At 45.0% G+C, this 27,048-nt stretch overlaps 1 protein-coding gene across 1 annotated transcript in view; it reads right to left on the reverse strand.

The window, feature by feature from the left end:
- The window catches only part of RHBDF2 (rhomboid 5 homolog 2), a 148,010-nt gene extending 121,217 nt beyond the window's left edge, over positions 1–26,793 (reverse strand). The window contains exon 1 of the mRNA XM_089682658.1: positions 26,725–26,793. The gene's annotated coding sequence lies outside the window, so the exon portion shown is untranslated. The remainder of the gene's footprint in view (positions 1–26,724) is intronic.
- Positions 26,794–27,048: the final 255 nt, after the last annotated feature.

Genomic DNA, 27,048 nt, shown 5'->3' on the forward strand with positions numbered 1-27,048 from the left:
CCTCCATCCTTGTCTGTGTCCCTTCTGCAGCCTGGGCTTGTGTGGACCAGCCATTGCCACATCTACTGAGCATGTTCCAGTTTAAGTTCCCTTCCAATCCTCTAATTTTCTCCATTTTCTTATCTGGCAAACCACATGACTATAGCGTCACACGTGGGCATATACACAGTGGTAAATGCCAGTTCCTGTCCTCCTCCTCCATGCCCTCATATTGGTAATACTATATATATATAAGATGGTGATTGATGGAGGAATATATTTAAATGAAACTTTTTGTTCATCTTTAAAGCTGGCCCTAGATGAGTAGAATTTCAAATGAAAATGCTTAGAAAAAGAAGTTTCTAAGAAAGTTTGCTAATTTTTCCAACTCTTAGTGGGTCAAACTGACGTTCGTTTTGACTACAGTGAATGAAAACATTTTTAATGCTTAGTACATGATGAGAAAAATCGGACAAATGAGCTTCCGTTTTTTCTTTTGCATGTTAGTCTCATATTGAAAACGGGAAGGGTTCTATAGGTACGAAAATTATAGTACATCAGAATACAACTTCCTGCATACGTAGCTATGCTCCACCATGGGATCATAAGTGATGTATGAGTGACCCCTCTTCTAGCGACACCTAAAGAGATGCATGCTTAGAGTACCAAGGAGCTGACAATCTTTATTAGAAGATCAAATGATTTTTTTTAAATGTTTAAGGGCTGGTTCACACCATGCTAGCACAGGAATCGCACAAGAACAAGCTATGCATTCCTGTGCAGTGCGACTTTAGCCCAATAATTTTGAATGGGCTAAAAAACGCTCCACACCGCATTCACTACTTTTTAAAACGCACTGTAACCAAATACCGGTACCATGCGATTCAGTGTGGGCAAATGCACTGCATTTGTGACCTGCATTTGGGGTGTCATTAACTTCTATTGACACCCTCTGCAGATCACAAATGGAGTGCATTTTGCAGGCAGCCTGAATTGCACAGGAACACACAGGGCGTTCCTGTGAGATTGCTATGTGGGCATGGTGTGAACCGACCCTGAAAACATTTTTCATTTTAGACAATATTTCCAATCGTGTGATCTTGGTCACTTGATTTTTTTTTTTTTGTATGAATACTATACTACTTACACATTGTTATCGAACAAGAAAAATTCAATCACGTCCCTTGGGAAACGTTCATCTCAATTGTCGTAATCCGCTGTTGGAAGTATACTAACGAATAATCAAACGATTGTCCTGAACGCAGTTATTTTTGCAAATTTTCTTATTGTGTATATCAGGCTTAACAGTTATGTTACACACGTAATAAGGTGAGCGCTAAAGGTCACTATAGGTGCTGAACACCAAAAGGCACCAAACAACCTAAAAAAAACTAGATAAACAAAAAGGTGCAGCGCTAAGAAATCATATACACAGTAAAAAATAATAAATAAACATAAGCAGACATATGGTTAATCAATCTTGTTACTCCGTGTGCTCAATAATCTCTATTGAAACTGCATATAACACACCATAGTGCATATATATCAATAAAGTGCAAAGAAAACAGTCCACACCTGTATTGATTATTCGTGTAACTACGCCGTGACTGTTCAATATTAAATGTGAGTGTACAGTCCACAATATCCCAGTGGATAAGGTGCTGAAAAGATCACAAGGATCCTAGTAATATAGTCACATGGTGATGGTGTCCAAACTGATAAAAGACTGCGCACTCACCAGATGCACAATCAGTATGCACATGTAAGAGATAACCCCTCTTAAGGTTGAAGGTAGGATTCCCTCTGAAGTATGGTCTGGTCTGCCGCTGTATTTCTGCTCACTCAGTTAACAGGTATGGCTCTCACCTCCTTAACCGTGGTTCTGTCGGTAGGCGGCCATGCTGTCAAGGGTCAGGCTCCTGTGCCCTGTACTCCCGTATACCGGAGACCCTCCCCTGGACAGGCTGAAGGACACCGGGAGATAATTCTTCCACACCGACCTGGTTAGTGACACGAAAAATCAATACATATGTGGACTGTTTTCTTTACACTTTATTGATATATATGCACTATGGTGTGCAGTTTCAATAGAGATTATTGAGCACACGGAGTAACAAGATGGATTATCCATATGTCTGCTTATGTTTATTACTTTTTACTGTGTATATGATTTCTTAGCGCTGTACCTTTTGTTTAACAGTTATGTTGGTTTCCTTTGCTAAAGTCCATTAATTCCAAAATCGAATATAAAGAGCAAAGTATTTCGGACGACAGACAAATGTTCTGAGAATTTTTGTACGAATTTCTTTTAGACTTTTCCTAAAAATTTTCATTCAAAATCCAATCCATCTATGGCCAGCTTTAGTAAATGCAGACACATGGGTATTCAAGCCTACAAGTACTCCTCTACTTAAGATGGCCCTTGTGGATTTGTCTTTCTCACACACACAATGTGTTTAGGGGAAGTGCTATGACTCCCATAGACAAGAATAGTTATAGACTCAGAAAAGGGAAGTCTCACAAGGTTGTCAGTTTTGGACAGAGCACATGGACTTAATTAGAACAGAAAAAAAAAAATAGATATTGATATATCTATCTTCTTATAGGCAATAACCAGTACAGAAAAGTGGAATACTGCGTTAATAGGAAACTACTGCAATCAATAAATGTAACCCATAAACTAAATAAAGAAGTATCTAATTGGGCAGCACAGTGGCTTCGTGGTTAGCACTTTCGCCTGGCAGTACAAGGGTTGCTGGTTTGGGTCCCAGCCATGGCACCACCTGCCTGGAGTTTGCATGTTCTCCCTTTGCCTGTGTGGGTTTCCTCGGGTACTCTGGATTCCTCCCACACTTCAAAGACATGCTGGTAGGTTAACTGGCCTCTAGCTAAATTGGCCCTAGTATGTGTGAATCTGAGTAAGGGACCTTAGGTAGCAAACTCCTTAAGGGCAAGCTCTGATAAGAATGTAATTTACACACACACATTATTTATATATATATATATATATATATATATATATATATATATATATATATATATATTATAAAGCGCTGCATAAAATTGACAGCGCTATAGTGCCTATAATAAATAAAAATAAATTCAGTACCCAACACACTGCAGTGTATTTTGTCCAACTACAAAACAGGTCATACCCAAGATCAGCACAATAAATACTGGGAATTTTCTGCTTCAAGGTGTTGCTTTGGGCTTAAAGCGCAGTTCCACTCACTCTGTAAAAAAATTAAAGTCAGCAGCTACAAAAACTGTAGCTGCTGACTTTTAAAAAAACAGCCACTTACCTGTCCCACGATCCCATGTTGCCCCCTGCCGTAGCCCGTTTCACCGGCCGTCCTGTATTCCAGGCGCCGGCATCTTCAGTGTGGGTACCCGGCTGTGACAGCTTGCGGCATCACAGCCGGGTGCCCACTGCGCATGAGCGAGTAGCGCTGCACTTCCTGAATGGCCCCGTTGTCTTCTGGACCTGTCACATGTCCCACAAGACTTAGGGGAGGAAGCATAGGACAACTAGGCGATCGCAGCAGAAGTGGGAGCGGGTACCTGTTAAATTCAGGTACTCATTCCCCCCCCCACTCCCCAAAGGTGCCAATCCTTAATGGGGAGCGGGGGGGAGAGACAATCTTTAAAGCGGAACTTCCCCTTTTGGGTGGAACTCCACTTTAAGTTACATGCCCAGCTGTCCTGCAAATGGAGCCTAGTAAAAGTTTGCTGTCTTCACCAAATTGACAAACCACCACCATATGAGAACAAAGTACAGTAGGTAAAACAAAAATGCCTCAAGCACTAATATCCCATACTGGTCTTATAAAAGACAGGGATGCCCCGATGTATCAGCGACTGAAAATTATTGGCCGAAAGTAGGGCTATCGTAGTTTTGCCGATATTAAAGAAAGGTGCGGATAATGGCATGCTGTGTTCTACAGCCTTCAATGCAAAAATGCATCCTAGCGACTTCAATGTAAAAATCGCATCCCATAGACTTTAACTTCAATGCCCCTTAGTGATGTCAATACACAAATGCCCCCTAGTGATTTAAATGCAAACATGCCAGCCACATTAATTACAAAAAAAATTAAAACTGCCTATTTCGGTTTTCCGCCAAGTGCATCCTGAATTTTCGGTTTTGGCACCTGAATTTTCATTCTGGTGCACCACCAATAAAGTACACTACAAAGAAAATGTAACATAGCAATATACCAAGGTATTACATAATTAATGTCGTTTTTATGTGGGTTTCTTACAAACCACAGCACAGGAAAGCCACAAAATTGTGTGAATTAACTGAAAATTTGCTGAAAAACATGATGAATTCCAACAGCAAAACAGGCTTTACACAGATCTATGTACACAGATAATACAACCATACGCATTATACTGTGATGGACCCATCCAGAATTCAATGTCATTTCAGTCCAACTGGCTAGCGATAGAACACAGAGTTGTACCCGATTTGTACAATCTCCCTTGGATTTTCCAAAACTCTAAAAAATTAAAACAAAAGCACCCTTTTAATTTGTATCCAGCCATGCCGGCCATTACACTACAAGCTGTTGGTACATCTACTAGTAGCCATCGATTTTATTATCTGATCACTGTGCAAATCGATCGAAACAAGCAAATGAGCAAACAATTGAAATACATCATTTTCATCCAAGCAATCTGAGTCAATAGGTCAGAGCAGAAAATGATTGATCACATTGCATTTTTTTCATACTTTGATCAGATCAGCAAAAATAGATGCAATCAATGACATACAATCAGAGTTTCCCACTATGAATGACAATTCACTTCCTTGTGTTAAATGGGTTGTTGACTATAAATCAATTATTCCTATTGGCAGAATCAATCAGAAAAGAAATTGATCATTTACTGAAGTGTATGGCCACCAATCAAATTGAATAGTGACCGAAGTCAGCTTTGGATAACAGGAATGCAGGTCATGGAATGCAAATTAAACACACCAATTTCCATGTTCTTATGTACCTTGCCTTGTTATACTTTTGTACGATTTCAATAAACACAACTGTTAAAAAAAAACAAAAAAAAAACCACCAATTTCCAAAGTTCTTTCCAAAACTTTTCACATCTGTATGGCTTAGGTGTACTGCAGGTACAGCGTGCTGGAAAATGTCCTACTTTTTATTTCCAAGCATAGAGCTCAATGGTAAGGTATGGAAAACACACAATGCATCTACAACGTATCTAAAAGAGGCACATGGGAACGGATCTTTGCAGGTCTTATGGACTACTGTATCGATTCTAGATTGTTTCACCTGCATGGCATCCCATAAAGTAGTTCTGAGTACTGTCCATGATACTTTAAGTCATCAGATTTTCAGGCCAAGCTTTCATGGTGCACTGCCTTCTTCTAAGATCCAAGCATCCCTAATACACAAAGTTTGAGCAGAATGAACTTTGTGTGTTAATATTGCTTGGATCTTAGAAGAAGGGGTGCACCCCAAAAGCTTGCACCAAAAATGTGAAAATCAGTGCAAATAAAAAAAAAAAAAAAAAAGAGAAGGATCACAGACAGTATTCATTGTTTTTGTTGCACATGCACACCCTTATATGGCTGAAATCACTCCCGAAATCTCCCAGACCAAACATCGGACTTTATACCCAATAACCGTACAATAAAGCACTTTGTGTGAAGTGCAGCACCAGCATGACACTGTACACGAGATAACATACGGGATTAGTAGGAATTACAGAACGTTGGAATTGCTCTGAGCACTACATTAGTAGAGATTAGAAATTGCTTAGAGTCCTGCTAAAGCATGTCAACTACTCATTTACATGTAAAATAATGGATATTGTGAAACGCTGAAATACCCATGTATTATTAAATATATTTAGGGACAAGGAGATCACTATATGGACACAACCACTGATCCTTAGATATCAATCCAAAAGATCCTGCTACGCCCCACTGAGGATCAGCAACTGATATGAATTCCAATGGCTCTACGAGTCTCCAAACCTGGCCCTGCCAGTCTGACCTGCTGTCTTCCTTGAGCTGATACTAAGAAGATTCAATCAAGTCCCCCCAGCAGAGGAATTGGGGGGGGGGGGGGAATCTTCCAATTTTCAGGACGCTTCCTGGCTTTGCATTCTGTCTTCTTTAACCCTCCAGCTACCAATATATCAGCACAGACGTACGTACCACTCTCCTTCGAGGACAAAGGCACAATGACAAGATGTTCAGCGCACTAGTGTGACTGTGAGCCGCTAGCAGCAGAAGAGTTAAGACGGCAGAATATTTAGGTGACAGATTTGCAGCAAATAAACAGATGGGTCACCGTGGAAACGAGGAGGGAAAAGGACATGTGAATTCCAAGATAACCCACAAACTCAGGAAAGAACAGGCGGCAGAGTAAAGTGATGCTGGGTATCCACAAGCTGATGGTGAACATGCTGTTCTTAATGAAACTGCTGAGTATCCGTAACAGCAGACCGTAAAATATTACAGATAATGACCCATTTAGACAGCATGAAAGGCAACGGTGTCAACCCTGACCAAGCAATCAGTGGTCTGACTGCCTTAAAAGGCTGAAATGTGGTTACTTTGGAGGACGACACATCACCGCTCTTTGTTACATGTTAATAAAGGTTTAGAGGGTTTCATAGAAAGCGACCAACCAAAACTTCAATTTCATTTTTACGTTGTCCATACACATACTTGTTCAACACTTGTCGCACTTTTCAATAACAAATCCTACAGATTTGGCCTCCAGACAGATACTGGAACATACAGATTATTTAACTATTATATCTTTACATTTTAGCTATTTAACATCTAAAATGGATTTTTGGTCTTTAAAGTAACCAAGGCACATGAAGAGAAGGCCTAGAAAATGTCTTTACCAATGACCTGCCTACTTGGACAAGCCACATTAACTTCACATTATTGCAGCCCTTCTCAACCAGGGTTCTTCTAGAGGTTGCTAGGGGTTGAGCTGTGGCTACTTCTCCCATTTGATGGTTTCTGGGGCCAACGCCATTTGGCAGGGCCAGCAGCATGACATGCTCTGTAAGGGTGGGAGTTTGACCACCACTGGCCACCAAACGGGAGGAGCAACCTTCCCGCTGGTCACCAACGAGAAGAGCAACCTTCCCGCTGGCCACCAACGAGAGGAGCAACCTTCCCGCTGGCCACCAAACGGGAGGCGCAACCTTCCCGCTGGCCACCAAACGGGAGGCGCAACCTTCCCGCTGGCCACCAAACGGGAGGCGCAACCTTCCCGCTGGCCACCAAACGGGAGGCGCAACCTTCCCGCTGGCCACCAAACGGGAGGCGCAACCTTCCCGCTGGCCACCAAACGGGAGGCGCAACCTTCCCGCTGGCCACCAAACGGGAGGCGCAACCTTCCCGCTGGCCACCAAACGGGAGGCGCAACCTTCCCGCTGGCCACCAAACGGGAGGCGCAACCTTCCCGCTGGCCACCAACGGGAGGAGCAACCTTCCCGCTGGCCACCAACGGGAGGAGCAACCTTCCCGCTGGCCACCAATGTGAGGTGCATCCTTCCCATTGGCCACCAACGTAAGGAGCATTCTTCACATTGGTCACCAGCATAAAGAGCATTCCCACTGGCCGCCAATGAATTTGTTTTAGCAAGTTCCCCAAGACCTGAATTTTTTTTTCAAAAGTTCCACTAGTATACAAACGTTGAGAAAGGCTGTAATATAGTTTCAGAATGAGGAGTTTTTGAAATCTTTAAAACTCTTCTTCAGCTATTAATTCGCCATCCGGGTTCCCATCAAGGAGATTTTCCCTCACAGTATAGGAAAACTCTAAATTGGAGCCAGACTGCCGCAGAACATTTTTCATTTAGTATCCTCTATCAGGTTATTATTGTGTTTTCCTGCCCTGCAGACAACCTGTTTCTTTATTTCTTGTCAAAAGCTGCCACAGGGCTAAGGCCCCATGTACACAGGGTGTTTTCAGAACGCTGGCAACGTTAGCTATGTAAAGTCACGTTAAAAATGTGAGTTTTTCAGCTTTTTTTTAGTGTTTTTGCATTAGAGTTTAGCAGCATTTTTTCACGTTTGTTTTTTTTTTTTGGGAGGGGTTCAAAAAAAGTCCAAAAAGGCCGGTTTGCTGCATTTTATCACGTTTTGCCGTGTTTTTCAGCATTAGAGAGTTTTTACAGCTAAAAAACTCCTCTAGAAACCCACTAGTCCTGGGGTTTTTTTCCAGCCACAAAACGCTGATTACAGTCTGTGTGTGTATGGACACATAGGATAACAGGGTGGATAAAAATCAATGAAAAAAAAAAAAAAAAAAAAAAAAAAAAAAAAAAAAAAAAAAAAATCGGATTTTTTTGATTTAAATCGGATTTTTTTAAAATAAAATGCTTTTTGAGGAAAATATATTACCATCCAAAGGTTATTCCATCATGAAATAAAGATTAGTTTTTTAATTATGTAGAATAAGGCTGTATATGTTTAAATTTTTTGGTAAATAAATTCCATGAATCCATTCACAATGTCATGCTCTTCCAGAGGTTTTTGTAAGATTATTGGGCAGTTTCTCTGCCTACAAGATATTATCACAGATGCTTGGTTTACTTTTGCAGTTTTCAAAACTGAATTTGACTCAGCGGAGATCACATGCCTCTTCACAGCAAAAATGTTATAACATGAACAGAGTTAAGAAAAAGACCTTAATCCTAACTTCTACAAACCTATGAATACAGAATCAACCCCTTCAGTGCTAAATTTCAAGAAGTTCAGTGAATAGAATAGAAACAATATTTTTCTGATTGTTTGGAGTGGAATAGATCTGCACAAGAAGAAAGTGAAACTAAGTGTGAGGAGGAAGGGGCTGACAGTCTAAGTTTCTTAAAATATAAATATTCTGTTTAGCCAAATTAGTTAACAAACATGGATGTTTAAGAAAATAACATATGCTGGAATGTTATTGTTTCAGTTTAATAAATCTATTTAAATTGTTATTATTAAGGTAATGATTATTTTTCTCCTTCCTAAGTACAACAGAAAAGTTGTCCAAATATGAATGATTAACCTATTAAACTGGGGATAAAAAAACTAATATGAAAAGTTGTTATTCTAAAAATCTTCATCTACTTGCATATTAAAGTTATACCAGCAAGAATTAGTCTTTATGTAGAAAACTAGGATTTAAATCAAGCCTTACTGACTAGTGATTTAAATCAGTTTGATTTAAATCAAATCCACCCTGTAGGATAACATGCTGGGAGTTTACTGGCTATAGAAAAAAACATCAAAAAACAGCCGCTGTAAAACTGCCCAGTGTGCATGAGGACTAAAAGTGTTTTAGCATGTGGTCCTTTGTGAACTAGCCCCAATTCCCACATGCGCTGAGGCCCATAGTCCATGAATGGACCATGTGCTTATTTATTTCAGGTACTTATATAGCGCTGTCAATTTACACAGCGCTTTACATATATATATTGTACATTCACATCAGTCCCTAACCCTCAAGGAGTGTACAATCTAAGGTCCCTAACTCACATTCATACATACACATACTAGGGCCAATTTAGACAGGAGCCAATTAACCTACCAGCATGTCTTTGGAGTGTGGAAGGAAACTGGAATACCCGGAGGAAACCCACGCAGGCACAGGGAGAACATGCAAACTCCAGGCAGGTGGTGCCGTGGCTGGGATTCGAACCAACGACCCTAGTACTGCCAGGCGGAAGTGCTAACCATTTAGCCACTGTGCTGCCCATAGATGTGAATGGAGCCTAAAGGGAACTTTTATTGAGAGGAAAGGTGGGCTGCCAGTGCTGACCCCCTGAAAATGCTGGTTGCCTGTCTCTCACTGTGCTGCCCATGTGCCTTGAGCCACCAGGTGCCCCATGTAATGCAGGCCATAGACGGTTCGTTTATCGGCCGATTTTTCGTCCGAAAGAATAATCGGCCACTATTCGCACCATTAGTGGGGCAATGTCATCGGCCAATTTTCTCGGTTCCTCCTCATTTCTTTTATCGGTCATGATGGAAAATTTACAAAAAACGGCCGATTATCGTAATCATTGGTGGCAACAGAACGACCAATTTTTCGTTATTTGGCCGATAAACGAATAGTCTATGGCCTGCATAAGTCTATGGGGACGCATCAGCTGCACAGACACGCTCGTCCCAATTGTACAAGTGCGCTTCCCCAAACGCAGAGTGTTTAGGGCCGCTCACCGGCATGCATGAAAGGCTGTGTCCTTGTAGTGCTTACCTCCCCATAAACCTAAACGGGTTGCCTTCAAAAAGCACTGACCCATTCATGGACTAAGGGCCTCAGCCTAGAAGACACCATTTCTACAATATTGACAATGACTTTGGAAATGACATTAATGTTTGTATGAGATTTTAATGGCCGGGCTTACATCCACTTCAATGTCTCAGGTAAATGGCATTCGAACGCTTCAAGCTTGATCTGAATGAATGGGCCTCAGACATGAAAAGTGAAAGGAAAGATTAGCCCATGACAAGCTATTGGAATCCAGCCACCACGTCTCAGATCAGGTTACAGGATAAGGGAGAGGCCGACAAGCACGCTTACGGGTCACACACTTTCCTACCAGGACCCGTCTCATCCCACACTACCTGTCCAATGGGTGAGCCCTGTCAGACCCTGGAAAACACACGGCGCTTATCAAACCGTAATTATTATTCACATTTACAGGAAATCTAATTATTCAAATTGACTTTAAATGTGTTTTGAAGGAGGATAGTCACAGTCCCAGACTAGAAAACACTGAATCTGAAATCAAATATCGCAAAATGAATGATACAAAAAATGGCATATGGGGAATACGTTTTGAAAAGTGATCTTGTTGCCCATAGCAACCAGAAATTTCCACGGAGTTTGAGACTGCAGCCAGGATTCTGCTGTTGCTATGGGCAACACGAACGCCACTCTGTTGTTACTATGAAAAAGGGTAGCTGCTGGACACAGGGCCTGGAAGATTGAAGTGATCACTGTGTATGGTGGTGACAATTCCAGTACTTGTCAGCTTCCCCAGCAGTTATGACAGTGAATTCAGTGGTGCAAATGGAGCCCGAGATCACCGGTCCTCTAACACTCCCCAGTGAGGACGTCATCTTCTAGATCCTGAGATGACCCCACCGCTGAACATGTCACAGGAAATGTCAGCGTTATGAAGACACGGGTGTGGACACCCACATATGGACCCAAGCAGGAAGTAAACATAGGAGGAGACGACTCGGGCTACAGTGTCGGGTGACCGAAGATTTTTTTTTTTGTTCCGGTGATCAGATAGAGGGGGGTGGGCAGAGGGTGACATTGATCCCGGAGCAGAATTCTAGATGTAGTGCAGGAGGTAAGAATTTTATTAGGGCCCATTGAGACAAAGTCGTTGCGGTAACGTGCAGCCACAATGAACATTACAGGCATTGGTGCAATATGGCGGCATTCTTGCCAATGGGTGTATTGCTGCACGGTGTTGTGCTGACCAAAAAAAGGTGCATGCGCCATTTTTTGCAAGAGCACATGCAACGCACATTGATCACAAGGTAAGTTAGGGTGCCATGATTGGATCTGCATCACACCAATGCATTTACCGTGTTACTGCAATGACAGACTGACCAGTCCCTTCCAATCTGCATGCATGTGGGGAGATTTCTCCCCACCGTCCGGACCCACGCGGGGAGATTTCTCCGTACTATCTGCACGCACGCTGGGAAATTTCTCCTTACTATCTGCACCCACGCTGGGAAATTTCTCCTTACTATCTGCACCCACGCTGGGAAATTTCTCCTTACTATCTGCACCCACGCTGGGAAATTTCTCCTTACTATCTGCACCCACGCTGGGAAATTTCTCCTTACTATCTGCACCCACGCTGGGAAATTTCTCCTTACTATCTGCACCCACGCTGGGAAATTTCTCCTTACTATCTGCACCCACCCTGGGAAATTTCTCCTTACTATCTGCACCCACGCTGGGAAATTTCTCCTTACTATCTGCACCCACGCTGGGAAATTTCTCCTTACTATCTGCACCCACGCTGGGAAATTTCTCCTTACTATCTGCACCCACGCTGGGAAATTTCTCCTTACTATCTGCACCCACGCTGGGAAATTTCTCCTTACTATCTGCACCCAAGCTGGGAAATTTCTCCTTACTATCTGCACCCATGCTGGGAAATTTCTCCTTACTATCTGCACCCATGCTGGGAAATTTCTCCATACTCCCTTTACCCACATTGGGAAATTTCTTCTTACCATCTGCACCCATGCTGGGAAATTTCTCCTTACTATCTGCACCCATGCTGGGAAATTTCTCCTTACTATTTGCACCCATGCTGGGAAATTTCTCCTTACTATCTGCACCCATGCTGGGAAATTTCTCCTTACTATCTGCACCCATGCTGGGAAATTTCTCCTTACTATCTGCTCCCACACTGGGGAATTTCTTCATACTATCTGCTCCCACACTGGGGAATTTCTTCATACTATCTGCTCCCACACTGGGGAATTTCTTCATACTCCCTTTACCCACATTGGGAAATTTCTCCTTACCATCTGCACCCATGCTGGGAAATTTCTCCTTACTATCTGCACCCATGCTGGGAAATTTCTCCTTACTATCTGCACCCATGCTGGGAAATTTCTCCTTACTATCTGCACCCATGCTGGGAAATTTCTCCTTACTATCTGCACCCATGCTGGGAAATTTCTCCTTACTCCCTTTACCCACATTGGGAAATTTCTCCTTACAATCTGTACCCACACTGGGGAATTTCTCCATATTCCCTTTACTCACAGTGGGAGATTGCTTCGTACTGTCTGCACCCAGACTGGGAGATTTCTCCCTACTCCCATTACCCACACTGGGAGATTTCACCTTACTGTCTGCATCCACAGTAGGAGATTTCTCTTTACTATCTGTCCAGATCACAAGTGGTCCATGGCACAGGAAATGATAAAAACCTCCAAGAAAAGTTTTTACTAGAATGTCACTTCACCTTCAAGCATGTGTCAAACCAAATTCCAGGGTTTCCTGTTCATCTGACGTAGTAAAGTGCCGATAAAGGGAAATTCGAATATTACTCAATAACTGTAAAAACGACTTTATAACAGGAAGAGATTTCCATACATAGCACCGTATAGAGAAGCAATACCTCAATAAAAGTGGATGTGTATAGACAGCACAGTATACCCGATAACGAGTGTACAATGAAAACACAGCTGTGCAGGATCAGTCCCATGAGTAGGATGGAGGGAAATGTACTTCCTCATCCCGCAGTGTAATCATGTGAAGTATACCTAGCCTGGATCAGAGAGAAGAGGAAAGAAAACATCTATGACACAGAGGACAAGAAACAGGATGTAGATGTCATACACAAGAGTCAGCTTGGAAGGAAGGAGACCAGGGACAGAAGCTGGCCATACACAATTAGATCTGCCATCAATCGTTCATAGAAAAAGCGTTCAACAAAATATTCTTCTTGCCATCATTGGGAGGGGGGGGGGGGGGATTTACTAAAACTGGAGCACTCAGAATCTGGTGCAGCTGTGCATGGCAGTCAATCAGCTTTTAACCTCATCTTCTTTAACCACTTTCCAGCTGTCCTATAGCAGATATACTGCTACAGGGTGGCAGGGATGCGCAAAATCACGTATATATACGTGATTTTGAATTTCCGGGTAAGGGGCATGAGCAAGCTGCGCGCCGCCATTTGCGGCCTCAGCTGTCAATCATCGGGTCCCGTCCGGTGAATACTCGCCAGGACCTAGTGATCGCCGAGCATTACCGATGGGGGAGAGAACTGTATGTAAACAATGCAGTTCTCTCCCGTCAGCTCCTGTACACTGCTTTGTATGGCTCTGCATAGGAGAGCCATACAAAGTTGTGCGCTTAAAGTTGAAAGCACATACAGCTTACAGTAAAACAGCACACATTTAACCCTTTGATTGTCCCAGATGTTAACCCCTTCCTGCCCAGTGCCATTAGTACAGTGTCAGTGCTTTTCATTAGCACTGATCACTGTATTGGTGTCACTGGGGATGTCAGTGACACCAAGTCTGTTCCCCCCCAGTGTCAGAATGCCTGCTGCAGTCCTGCTATAAAAGTCACTGACCGTCGCCATTACTAGTAAAATAAATAAATAAAATCCCAATATATATACCGCCATTTGTAGACGCTATAACTTTTAGGCAAACTGATTAATTTACACGTACTGGGATTTTATTTTTTAGCAAAGACATGTAGCAGAATACATTTTGGCCTAAATGTATGATGAAATTTGATTTTTCTTTTTACTGGAGATGTTTAATAGCAAAAAATCAAAAATATAGTTTTAGTTCTCAAAATTGTCAGCCTTTTTTTTTTTATAGCGCAAAAAACAACACACAGGCGATCAAATACCACCAAAAGAAAGCTTGATTAGTGGGAAAAAAAGACATAAACTTAATTTGGGTGCAGCGTTGCATGACTGTGCAATTGTCAGTTAAAGTAACGCAGCACCGTAATGGAAAAAATGGCCTGGTCAGGAGGTGGGGTAAATCCTCTGGAGGGCAAGGGGTTAATTAAGCATTGACAATAAAACCTGGAAGCTGATTGGGGTCTATGCAGAGCTGCACCAGATTTTGCACTCTCCTGTTTTAGTAAATAACCCCCACCGAGTCAGTTACAATTTCAAACAGACTTACTTTTGAATGGAAGCACGGACGTATTAGACTCAGCATACACGTTACAATCTGTACAATCAACAGATCTACCAAAACTATCCAATCAGGCATGTCATTGCTCTACACATCTGTTGGTAGATCTAAAGGAGATTGTACAATCAGAATGCAAAGTGTGTAGCAAGCTTTTCATTACAAGATATACACAATTTACCAAACAAAAATCACATTCATTAATGAAACATTTCCCATCCTGCTCCCTCCAATTTTCTCATCACTACAGTCGATAACAGAGCTCTGTTTGACCCCAATAACCATTAGAAAATTGAACATATGTTCCAAAAATTAAAACTTTTGAAGAAAATGTTACGGGTGTATAGTCAGCTATGGTGGGAGCATGAAAGCACTAGTCAAAGAAGAACTCTGGGATAGGCAAAAATAAATAAATAAATCACCCATTAGTACACCCCCTACACAAAACACTAAACAGTTACTAACAGTTTGAAAATCCTTACCACGGAGGAGAAAAGTAATTGAATTTTCATGAACTCATCTCTGTAATTCAAAAGAGAACAGCATCTGCTCTGCCAAGGGGGAGGTTTAACAGCAGGAATTACATCATATCCTCTCCCCTCTCTGCAGTAAAAGGAAACTACAGTTCCCATCAACTACAGGGAGTTGTAGTGAAGGTGGGCAGGTACACTAGGCTTGTACATGTTGAACATGTCTCAGCGTCTCGGTCTGCCCAGCACTGCACATGGGGCTGAAAAACATCACTGCTTCCTGGAGATAGAACTACAGAAGGGATGTGCCACGACCAGGGGCGGACTGACCAGTCAAGAATTCAGGCTTTGCCTGAGGGCCTGGGGTCAGTAGGGGGCCCCATGAGATGCCCCTGCTACCTTTCATAGGCTTTTTTGGGTGTGGGCGAGGACACAGGGGCCCCATGATTCCCTATTGCCCAGGGGCCCCATGAGTTGTCAGTCCACCCCTGGCCACGACCAGTGTCTGGGGGAATAGGAGGCATAGCAGCCAATGGTCTTCGAAACAGGAAACCAAATAGAAATAACAGTTTGAATTGAAAATGAACAGGCTATTTCAGAGCAACTAATGAGTGAACCAGAAAATGGATGACATATCAGTGAAGGTAAGAGATCAGCAACAAGGACATGCAGAAGAGTTTTTGCCTGGAGTTCTGCTTTAATGTGTGGACTATATATTCAATGACATGTAGGGCTCATTCGCACCATATATGCGGAGCTGCACTGATCTGCATAGATTAATGCACAAACCATTAGTCAACATCCCTCTTATGCTGCATTCACACCTGAGCGTTTTGTAGAGCGAAGCTCAAAGCTCCAAATTGCTCGGGGGAAAAAAAAAAAATCAATATTACTCTATGGAGATGATTCACATCTCACTTCAAGTCGCCTGAAGCGCAAAAAAGTTTTGGAGCTACTTTTGTAGCTCAATTTGGGCAGATTTGCACATTTTTGGCGGTTTTTATTCCCATAGAAAGGAATAGAAATGCGCTATTGGCACGTTTGTGCATGTTTTTGTGCGATTTTCTGCTCAAATGAAAAAATGTAAAGTAAAAAATAATAATAGTATATGAATAGATAAATGTAAAATAAATAAATACATATAAATAAAAAATCATGATAAATAAATCATAAATAAATATGAAAACCTAACCTTAAAAATAAATTATTATTAATAATAATAATAATAATAATAATAGTAATAAAAATAAATTGGTCTGAGGTGTGGACATGACCACGTGACAGTGTGGAGCTATTTACTTTTAGAGCCCATCCTGATCCAGCCATCCATCAGTATCCAGAGAGGGGAGTTCCATCCGTCCATCCCTTAAAGGGATCTCTGGTCAGCTGGATCCTGTACTTTCCCATGAATCCCTGACAGCACCACCAGTTCTAGAGGGAGGATCATCCTGAAGCAGGACCTTATCCAAATCCTAAAGGGGACCTCTACACATATATACAATGCCTATTTACGTTACGCATCTGGTGAGTGCGTAATTCTACCACACTTTTTGGAGCACCATTATTTGGATTCTACTGTTGTCTCTTACCCAGATCTGCACAGACTGACACCTTATATTTGGCATATTAATTCATTTACGGACATTAATAATTTTATATATGCTTTTAGTGCTGCACCTTTTTATTTTGAAACAATAAAATATAGCACATAGCTATCACTCGTGATGAAATATAGGTGATTGTAGCGTTTTTCTCAGCGTTTCTGAGCTCTAGTGTGCATAGGCACACTAGAGCTCAGAAACGCTGGGAAAAATGCTGGAAATAGCGTGCTTTATTAGTGTTCAGAAGCGTTTACGTTTTATTCGCGTTTTTACAGTACAAGTAAAGGAAAGAAAAAAAGTTTAAAAAAAAAGCTGTTAGGAGTGTTTATCTTTTTATTTTCTGCTTGAAAAACGCTTAAAAAAACCTAATTTTTCTTCTGCTCCTAGACGCTGAAGTTCAAAAAATGCTACTAGCCTAAAGCAGTGTGCATGGACACATAGGATAATGATTTAGCTTCTAGGAGCAGAAAAAAATATGCTGATAACAGCTTCTAGGAGCTTAAAAAAATGCTAGTGTGCATAGAGCCCTAGTTACATTGTCCACTAGGAAACATTGCCAGTGAGTCAGCCTATCACAAGGCAATGATCTCATGTGCATAAAAAAGTAGTAAAAAAAAAAAAAAATAAAAAATTTTTTTTTTCCATAATAGCTATGTGGATACTAAATTCAGGCTAGGTTTACATATGTGCGTGCCGCACAAAAATCCACCACCCGCACAGAGGAATGCGGACCCACGGGCAGGTGTCATTAGTTCTAATGGCACGTCGCCCGCACAGGTAATCGCAATTGTACTGGGAACCGAGGTTCCACTGCGGGCTGGGTTTTACGAAGTGCAGGGACTTCTTCCCTGCGTGTCCGGGGCCATGAGAGTCCATTCAAGTGAATGGGCTCTCGTGCCCGTGCAAAACACAGACCGCAGGATCGCACATATAAGTGAACCAGGAGTAAATGTGAAATGTTAATTGCCTGGCTGTCTTCAGCTTCAATACCTTCCAAGTCGCTGACTCTAAACAAGCATTTAGCATGTAGAATCAAGAGTGAAACTAGAACGTTTGATCTGCATATATGCTGGGTCAGTAAAAGAATCAGAAGGTGAGACAGGCAACCGGCATTTTCAGGGGGTCAGCAGTGGCAGCCCACCTTTTCTCTCAATAAAAGTTCTCTTTAGTCCCCGTTCACATCTATGGGCAGCAAAGTGGCTAAATGGTTAGCACGTCCGCCTGGTAGTACTAGGGTCGTTGGTTCGAATCCCAACCACGGCACCACCTGCCTGGAGTTTGCATGTTCTCCCTGTGCCTGCGTGGGTTTCCTCCTGGAAATCTGGTTTCCTCCCACACTCCAAAGACATGCTGGTAGGTGAATTGGCTCCTGTCTAATGTGGTCCTAGTATGTGTATGTATGAATGTGAGTTAGGGACCTTAGATTGTACGTCCCTTGAGGGTTAGGGACTGATGTGAATGTACAATATATATGGAAAGAGCTGCATAAATTGACCTGTAACAAATAAATAATCTGGCGGTTTAATTGCTGCGATTCTGCCGGCGATCTCAAACTGCACTGTAATAGCAGCAAAACGCGTGTTCACGTACTATTCGGTTTCAATAGCACCGAAATCTGGTGCGATTCTGTCTGTGACAAATCACGTAGCAAACCGCATCACACAAAACTAGTGACCCAAAAAAAAACTCCGGCTCCTTTTTGGGCAATGCGGTTTGCTGCAAGTTAGAAGATCCGCACCAAGTGAAACACGTGTGCTGCATTTTGCCACTATTACAATGGGATTTGAGATCGCTGGCAGAATCACAGCAAATCTGCCTGAGATTCCAAAATGCCAGACGTGAACTTAAAGCTCATTCACGCTATATGCACTGACCTGCATTTTTCTGCACAGATCACACTGAAAACAATTGTTTCCTATGTGCTCTGTTCACACTACAAAGCTGTGGGGATGTGCATGAGCTGCATTTTTCTGCTGAGCTTTAAATGGTACGGCGGGTCAAAGCCCCATGCTGCTGTGCAGAGACCACTTGTATGCTCCTAACCCAGGGCTTGGCAAATCTGCTTTGGATCTAGGAGCCAGCTAAAAAGTTAGGAGCCAGGTTTTTTTTAGTCTAGCATGGGTTGTCAGCACCCGGGGCAAGGCAACTTTTGGCCGACAAGCTTCACACGATGCGATTTGCAGCACAACAAGCATGGCAAACCCACAGCACGTTTTAGGCGTCATTGAAAAGAATGGCACCTGAACACGCGTTTGGCAATCACAGCGATTCTGCAGCTATCCCAAAACCCCCGGGTGTGAATGGAGTCGCCTGGATCACATGTGATTCTGGATGTGTTTTCAAACTCACAGATTCGCATGACAGACTAGTTATGAGTTCCTATTCCACACAGGTGCGATCCACAAGCATTGCGTTTTGAGTGCCAATATGAAAAGGGTCCTGTGCGAGCACGTGATTTTGCACTGAAGCCAATGGGAGACCATTTTGCGCCGACGCGATTCTGCGCTGAAGTCAACGGGACGCGATTCTGCGCTGAAGTCAACGGGGCGCGATTCTGCGCTGAAGTCAACGGGACGCGATTCTGCGCTGAAGTCAACGGGGCGCGATTCTGCGCTGAAGTCAACGGGGCGCGATTCTGCGCTGAAGTCAACGGGAGGCGATAATGCACTGAAGTCAACGGGGCGCAATAATGCACTGAAGTCAACGGGGCGTGATAATGTACTGAAGTCAACGGGACGCGATATAAATGGGAGGCAATAATGCACTGAAGTCAACGGGAGGCGATAATGCACTGAAGTCAACGGGAGGCGATTTTGCACTGAAGTCGCATGGAGGAAGTGGGTGTCATCAGGGCACTATTTCTATTTGCCAATGGCGACCTCACATTTGTCGAGCCCTGTCTTAACCCTTAGCCCTTTGTCAACGGGAAGCAATTTTGCACTGAAGTCAACGGGAAGCAATTTTGAATTGAAGTCATGTGTGAACCCAGGCGGCAGGGCGCAATTTCTAGCTGCCATGGCAACCGGCAATTTTGCACTGAAGTCAACAGGACGCGATAATGCACTGAAGTCAACGGGAAGCGATAATGCACTCAAGTCAACGGGACGCGATATAAACAGGGGCGATAATGCACTGAAGTCAACGGGAGGCGATAATGCACTGAAGTCAACGGGAGGCGATAATGCACTGAAGTCAACGGGAGGCGATAATGCACTGAAGTCAACGGGAGGCGATAATGCACTGAAGTCAACGGGAGGCGATAATGCACTGAAGTCAACGGGAGGCGATAATGCACTGAAGTCAACGGGAGGCGATAATGCACTGAAGTCAACGGGAGGCGATAATGCACTGAAGTCAACGGGAGGCGATAATGCACTGAAGTCAACGGGAGGCGATAATGCACTGAAGTCAACGGGAGGCGATAATGCACTGAAGTCAACGGGAGGCGATAATGCACTGAAGTCAACGGGAGGCGATAATGCACTGACGTCAACGGGAGGCGATAATGCACTGACGTCAACGGGAGGCGATAATGCACTGACGTCAACGGGAGGCGATAATGCACTGACGTCAACGGGAGGCGATAATGCACTGACGTCAACGGGACACGAATAAACGGGACGCGATAATGCACTGAAGTCAACGGGACGCGATATAAACGGGAGGCGATAATGCACTGAAGTCAACGGGAGGCGATAATGCACTGAAGTCAACGGGAGGCGATAATGCACTGAAGTCAACGGGAGGCGATAATGCACTGAAGTCAACGGGAGGCGATAATGCACTGAAGTCAACGGGAGGCGATAATGCACTGAAGTCAACGGGAGGCGATAATGCACTGAAGTCAACGGGAGGCGATAATGCACTGAAGTCAACGGGAGGCGATAATGCACTGAAGTCAACGGGAGGCGATAATGCACTGAAGTCAACGGGAGGCAATATAAACGGGAGGCGATAATGCACTGACGTCAACGGGAGGCGATAATGCACTGACGTCAACGGGAGGCGATAATGCACTGACGTCAACGGGAGGCGATAATGCACTGACGTCAACGGGAGGCGATAATGCACCGACGTCAACGGGAGGCGATAATGCACCGACGTCAACGGGAGGCGATAATGCACCGACGTCAACGGGAGGCGATAATGCACCGACGTCAACGGGAGGCGATAATGCACCGACGTCAACGGGAGGCGATAATGCACTGACGTCAACGGGAGGCGATAATGCACTGACGTCAACGGGAGGCGATAATGCACTGAAGTCGATAATGCACTGAAGTCAACGGGAGGCGATAATGCACTGAAGTCAACGGGACGCCATAATGCACTGAAGTCAAAGGGACGCCATAATGCACTGAAGTCAACGGGACGCCATAATGCACTGAAGTCAACGGGACGCCATAATGCACTGAAGTTGCATGGAGGAAGTGTGTGTCATCAGGGCACTATTTCTAGTTGCCAATGGTGACCTGGCATTTGTCGAGCCCTGTCTTAACCTGCTCCCACTAGCCATATGGATATTTATGCTGGCAGGACGGGTGGGTCTCAATGACCACAGCTACTGCACCTATATGTCCATAAGACGACCACCATTTTGTGCTCACTGTACACTCACTGCGCGCTCCCAGCATAAAGACTGAGCTGCCACAGACACTTCCCGATCATTGTTCACAAATCAGGAGCTCCCGATCACGTGACCAATGTGGCAATCAATGTCACATGATTCGGAAGCCTGCCTCTCAGCATTGAGATGGAGCTAAACCTAATTTAAAAAAAACAAAAAAACAACAACTAGGCTTTTTTACTGCAGAGGAGACAAGTTCTATCCTCTACTGAACTGTGCATGTGCATCTCAGCATGCATTCCTGCACTCTGGTTGTGCTGGAATGACTGACACGTGTGTGCATGTGTGTGATGACATCATCTACCACTGGCCAATCAAGACTGAAACCCACCCTGCCCCATCAAAGTTGCTTGGGGAGAAGATAGTGGCTGGCGAGGGATGTAACAGCCGCATCACTGGAAGATGGAGGGGAATATATTCACAAGTGTAGTTCCACAGCGTATATCCTGTAAGGACAGCTGCTGCTCCTTGACATATGTGGGTCCCTGATCTCACACGGTCTGTGTTCGGGGACCCGCAGTGACTGTGGCCGTGCAGCTGCTGCATCCCAATTGACATGAATGGGACTGCTTGCAAGCGGATGCACAGAACAAGACGCCTTGGTTCACACCTATGCAGGGTGTGTTTGGGCCGTTTCTGCATTGTGTTTTGCGTTGCCTTTTTACACCTGCGTTTTTCATTTTTCTTTCATTTTTCTTGTTGCTAGGCAATTTTAAAACACAAAATGCATCAAAAACGCAATACATGCTTATCTGCAGCGTTTCCACTGAGGAACCAAAAAAGGCAACATTTTGTGTTCAAAGAAAGTCCATGACCCTTTCCAAAAACTGCAACGGGTGAAAACACAGATGTGAACCTGTCCCATAGGAAGTCATGTTAAATGGTCTGTACTGCGTTTCTGCAAAACGCTGCAGAAAACTTAGGTGTGAACCTCGAATAAGGACCAAGTCGCACTATGCGCCTTTCAGTGCGCTTTTTTTCTGCATCCAAAACACACAGAAAGTATGTTATTTGGTTGTCAATGTCAGTTCACATGGGTGCTTGCAGTTCCAGTTGCAGGGAAAAAAAAAATAGTAGTACAGGCTGCATTTTTTCTGCACAGAATCGCACTGGAACGCGGTAAAACGCACCAAAATGCACTGGAACACACACATCCTTATTTAAATTGAAGAAAAAGAGAGGGGGGGGGGGAATGCACTGGAACACGTTACAAACACGTTAAAAATACGCATGCAGAAATGCATCTGGACTGCGTTTTTATAGTGAGAACCGGCCCTTAAAGTGGAACTAAACCCATCAATTTAACAGTTTCAAAAACATTTAGCATTCCCAACAAGCCGGGAACGCAGCGGTCACATACGCTTGTGCGCTCAACCAGACTGTCAAACCAGCCGATGCCTGGTGTCATAACTGATCACATGTGCAGCACCATGGCAGTTGCAGATCAAACTGAGTCCAAGATGGCAGCTTCCTTGGCTGTAAAAGGATAGGAGGGTTGAGTTCCCCTTTAAGTACGCCTGTGTGAAGGAAGCCTGGACAGTGTGATGCACTAAAACAGCACATCACAACACCCGCCCAGTCCCTGGACATCAACCCGCACCCCCAAATGGCCCATTTCAGTGTTGGCGTAGTATGAACAGGCCCTTGGACTTTTGGGTAATTGAAGGTCAACAATGTGTGCATGCTTACATAGCTGGGGTTGGAGTGCTGTGATGCATTCTTACAAAGAATTGCACTTTTGTTTTTTTTAGAAACTTTATTGAAGTGTCACAAAATGAGACTTCATTGAACTCTAGGCATCATAACACACAGCATAAAAATACATACATCTCATGTTTACGCCTGGCGTGTACAAGGAGCATAGAGGGTGACTGTTTTCGACATGATTTCGGATTGATCCCTGCAGATCTGTGGACACAGTGTGAAGGAGCCCTGATGGGTGGTTTATCAGGTCCTCACACATTGTAGCAGGAAACAGATACAGGCAATGGTGAGCTCTATAAGAAGACAGATGGCCAGTAGTTGTCATTCCACACTGACAATGCTCAGCACTGGAGGACAGGCAATGTCTATACACCAGAGCAGTGGTCCCCAAACTACCCCCCTTTCCTTTGGAGAAGTATTCCCCCCACTGTCAGCAACAGTTCCTGCCACTGACACCAACGACGGGGCACTCTTCCTGCCACTGACACCAACAGCGGGGCACTCTTCCTGCCACTGACACCAACAGCGGGACACTCTTCCTGCCACTGACACCAACAGCGGGACACTCTTCCTGCCACTGACACCAACAGCGGGGCACTATCCCTGCCACTGACACCAACAACAGGACACTATCCCTGCCACTGACACCAACAGTGGGGCACTTATCCAGCCAATGACACCAACAACGGGACACTATTCCTGCCACTGACACCAACAGTGGGGCACTATTCCTGCCACTGACACCAATGACGGGACACTATCCCTGCCACTGACACCAACAGTGAGGCACTTATCCTGCCACTGACACCAACAGTGGGGCACTTATCCTGCTACTGACACCAACAGTGGGGCACTTATCCTGCCACTGACACCAACAGTGGGGCACTTATCCTGCCACTGACACCAACAGTGGGGCACTTATCCTGACACTGACACCAACAGTGGGGCACTTATCCTGCCACTGACACCAACAGTGGGGCACTATCCCTGCCACTGACACCAACAGTGGGGCACTATCCCTGCCACTGACACCAACAGTGGGGCACTATCCCTGCCACCAATGACGGGACACTATCCCTGCCACTGACACCAACAGTATGGCACTATTCCTGCCACTGACATCAACGGTGGGGCATTATTCCTGCCACTGACATCAATGGCGGGGCATTATTCCTGCCACTGACATCAATGGCGGGGCACTATTCCTGCCACTGACATCAATGGCGGGGCACTTATCTTGCCACTGACATCAATGGCGGGGCACTTATCCTGCCACTGACACCAACAGTGGGGCACTTATCCTGCCAATGACACCAATGACGGGACACTATCCCTGCCACCGACACCAATGACGGGAAACTAACCCTGCCACCGACACCAATGACGGGACACTATCCCTGCCACCGACACCAAACAGTGGGGCACTTATCCTACCAATGACGGGACACTATTCCTGCCACTGACACCAAAGGAGGGACACTATTCCTCCCACCGACACCAACGGTGGGGCACTATTCCTGCCACTAACACCAACAATGGGTCACTATTCCTGCTACCAACATCAACAGTGGGCACTATTCCTGCTACTGACACCAAAGGAGGGACACTATTCCTCCCACCGACACCAACGGTGGGGCACTATTCCTGCTAACCACACCAAGGATGGGGTACTATTCCCATCACCGACATCAAGGATGGGGCACTATTATTCCCGTCACCAACACCAAGTATGGGGCACTATTATTCCTCCCACTGACACCAACAGTGGGACACTTTTCCTCCCACTGACACCAACAGTGGGACACTTTTCCTCCCACTGACACAAACAGTGGGACACTTTTCCTCCCACTGACACAAACAGTGGGACACTTTTCCTCCCACTGACACAAACAGTGGGACACTTTTCCTCCCACTGACACAAACAGTGGGACACTTTTCCTCCCACTGACACAAACAGTGGGACACTTTTCCTCCCACTGACACAAACAGTGGGACACTTTTCCTCCCACTGACACAAACAGTGGGACACTTTTCCTCCCACTGACACAAACAGTGGGACACTTTTCCTCCCACTGACACAAACAGTGGGACACTTTTCCTCCCACTGACACAAACAGTGGGACACTTTTCCTCCCACTGACACCAACAGTGGGACACTTTTCCTCCCACTGACACCAACAGTGGGACACTTTTCCTCCCACTGACACCAACAGTGGGACACTTTTCCTCCCACTGACACCAACAGTGGGACACTTTTCCTCCCACTGACACCAACAGTGGGACACTTTTCCTCCCACTGACACCAACAGTGGGACACTTTTCCTCCCACTGACACCAACAGTGGGACACTTTTCCTCCCACTGACACCAACAGTGGGACACTTTTCCTCCCACTGACACCAACAGTGGGACACTTTTCCTCCCACTGACACCAACAGTGGGACACTTTTCCTCCCACTGACACCAACAGTGGGACACTTTTCCTCCCACTGACACCAACAGTGGGACACTTTTCCTCCCACTGACACCAACAGTGGGACACTTTTCCTCCCACTGACACCAACAGTGGGACACTTTTCCTCCCACTGACACCAACAGTGGGACACTTTTCCTCCCACTGACACCAACAGTGGGACACTTTTCCTCCCACTGACACCAACAGTGGGACACTTTTCCTCCCACTGACACCAACAGTGGGACACTTTTCCTCCCACTGACACCAACAGTGGGACACTTTTCCTCCCACTGACACCAACAGTGGGACACTTTTCCTCCCACTGACACCAACAGTGGGACACTTTTCCTCCCACTGACACCAACAGTGGGACACTTTTCCTCCCACTGACACCAACAGTGGGACACTTTTCCCCCCACTGACACAAGCAATGGGGCACTATTCCTCCCACTGACACCAATGATGGGGGCACTATTTCTCTCACTGACACCAACAATGGTGCACTATTCCTCTCCCTGACACCAACAATGGGACACTTTTCCTCTCCCTGACACCAACAATGGGACACTGTTCCCCCTACTGACACCAACAATGGGACACTTTTCCCCCTACTGACACCAACAATGGGACACTTTTCCCCCTACTGACACCAACAATGGGACACTTTTCCTCTCCCTGACACCAGGCCATTTCCAACACTCCAGCCCCCCTAAAGTCTGAAGGACAGTAATCTGGCCCTCTGTTCAGAAAGTGTAGAGCCCCCCGGACTAGAATGATCAGAGAGGGGTCTGAGCAGGCAGCAATCTTGCACAGCTCCGAGTCCTGAGTTCGGATCGCACCCTCTACACCAGCTGCATGGAGTTTGTATGTTCTTCCCGTGTTCTCCTATTTGCTCCCTAGTCTCAGAAATATCCTGGTAAGACAGGTTTGTTCCCAAAAATGAAGAGCTGAGGAAGCGGACTGGGTGGGGGGGACTGTAGAGTATACAAGAAGATAGATATATATAGGAGTAATAATATGTAATCCAGCCAAACGGTGAGAGTGATACGATGCTGGACTGCAGTGAGAGGGACCACATCTGAGCACAGTGTCCAAATCACAAAGAGATGAACTACAATCTCCAGCAACCCCGCCAGGCAGCAGGTCCCAGTGGTTCCCCCTCCCCCAGGATCCCTCCCTGTCCGTACTCCCGGCACTCACCTGGACTCTCCCTGTCCCCGGCGCTCTGCTCTTCCTCTCTCCAGCACAACACACACACACACTTTCTGGGCGTGGCGGCGGTAAGGCAGCTGGATGGGCGTGCTTCCCTGACGTCTGGGCGTGGTTTCGTCTTGTGGGCGGGACGCGGAGGAGGAAATTGGGAAGGAGACACGTGGGTGTGAGATGAGTCAGGCAGAGGTGTGAGGGGTTATTGGGGTGCAAGGGTGCGGGGGGGTCATGTGACCTTACCTCGGCAGAACACGGCGGGCTGTGGTAAAAGGTGGGGTTACCGCGGCAGCCGTACGTCACTTTCCCAGAGGCCGG

Source organism: Staurois parvus, unplaced genomic scaffold, assembly GCF_062004578.1.
Source record: "Staurois parvus isolate SC_StPar_1 unplaced genomic scaffold, SC_StPar_1.0 ptg000293l, whole genome shotgun sequence".
Classification (NCBI taxonomy): domain Eukaryota; kingdom Metazoa; phylum Chordata; class Amphibia; order Anura; family Ranidae; genus Staurois; species Staurois parvus.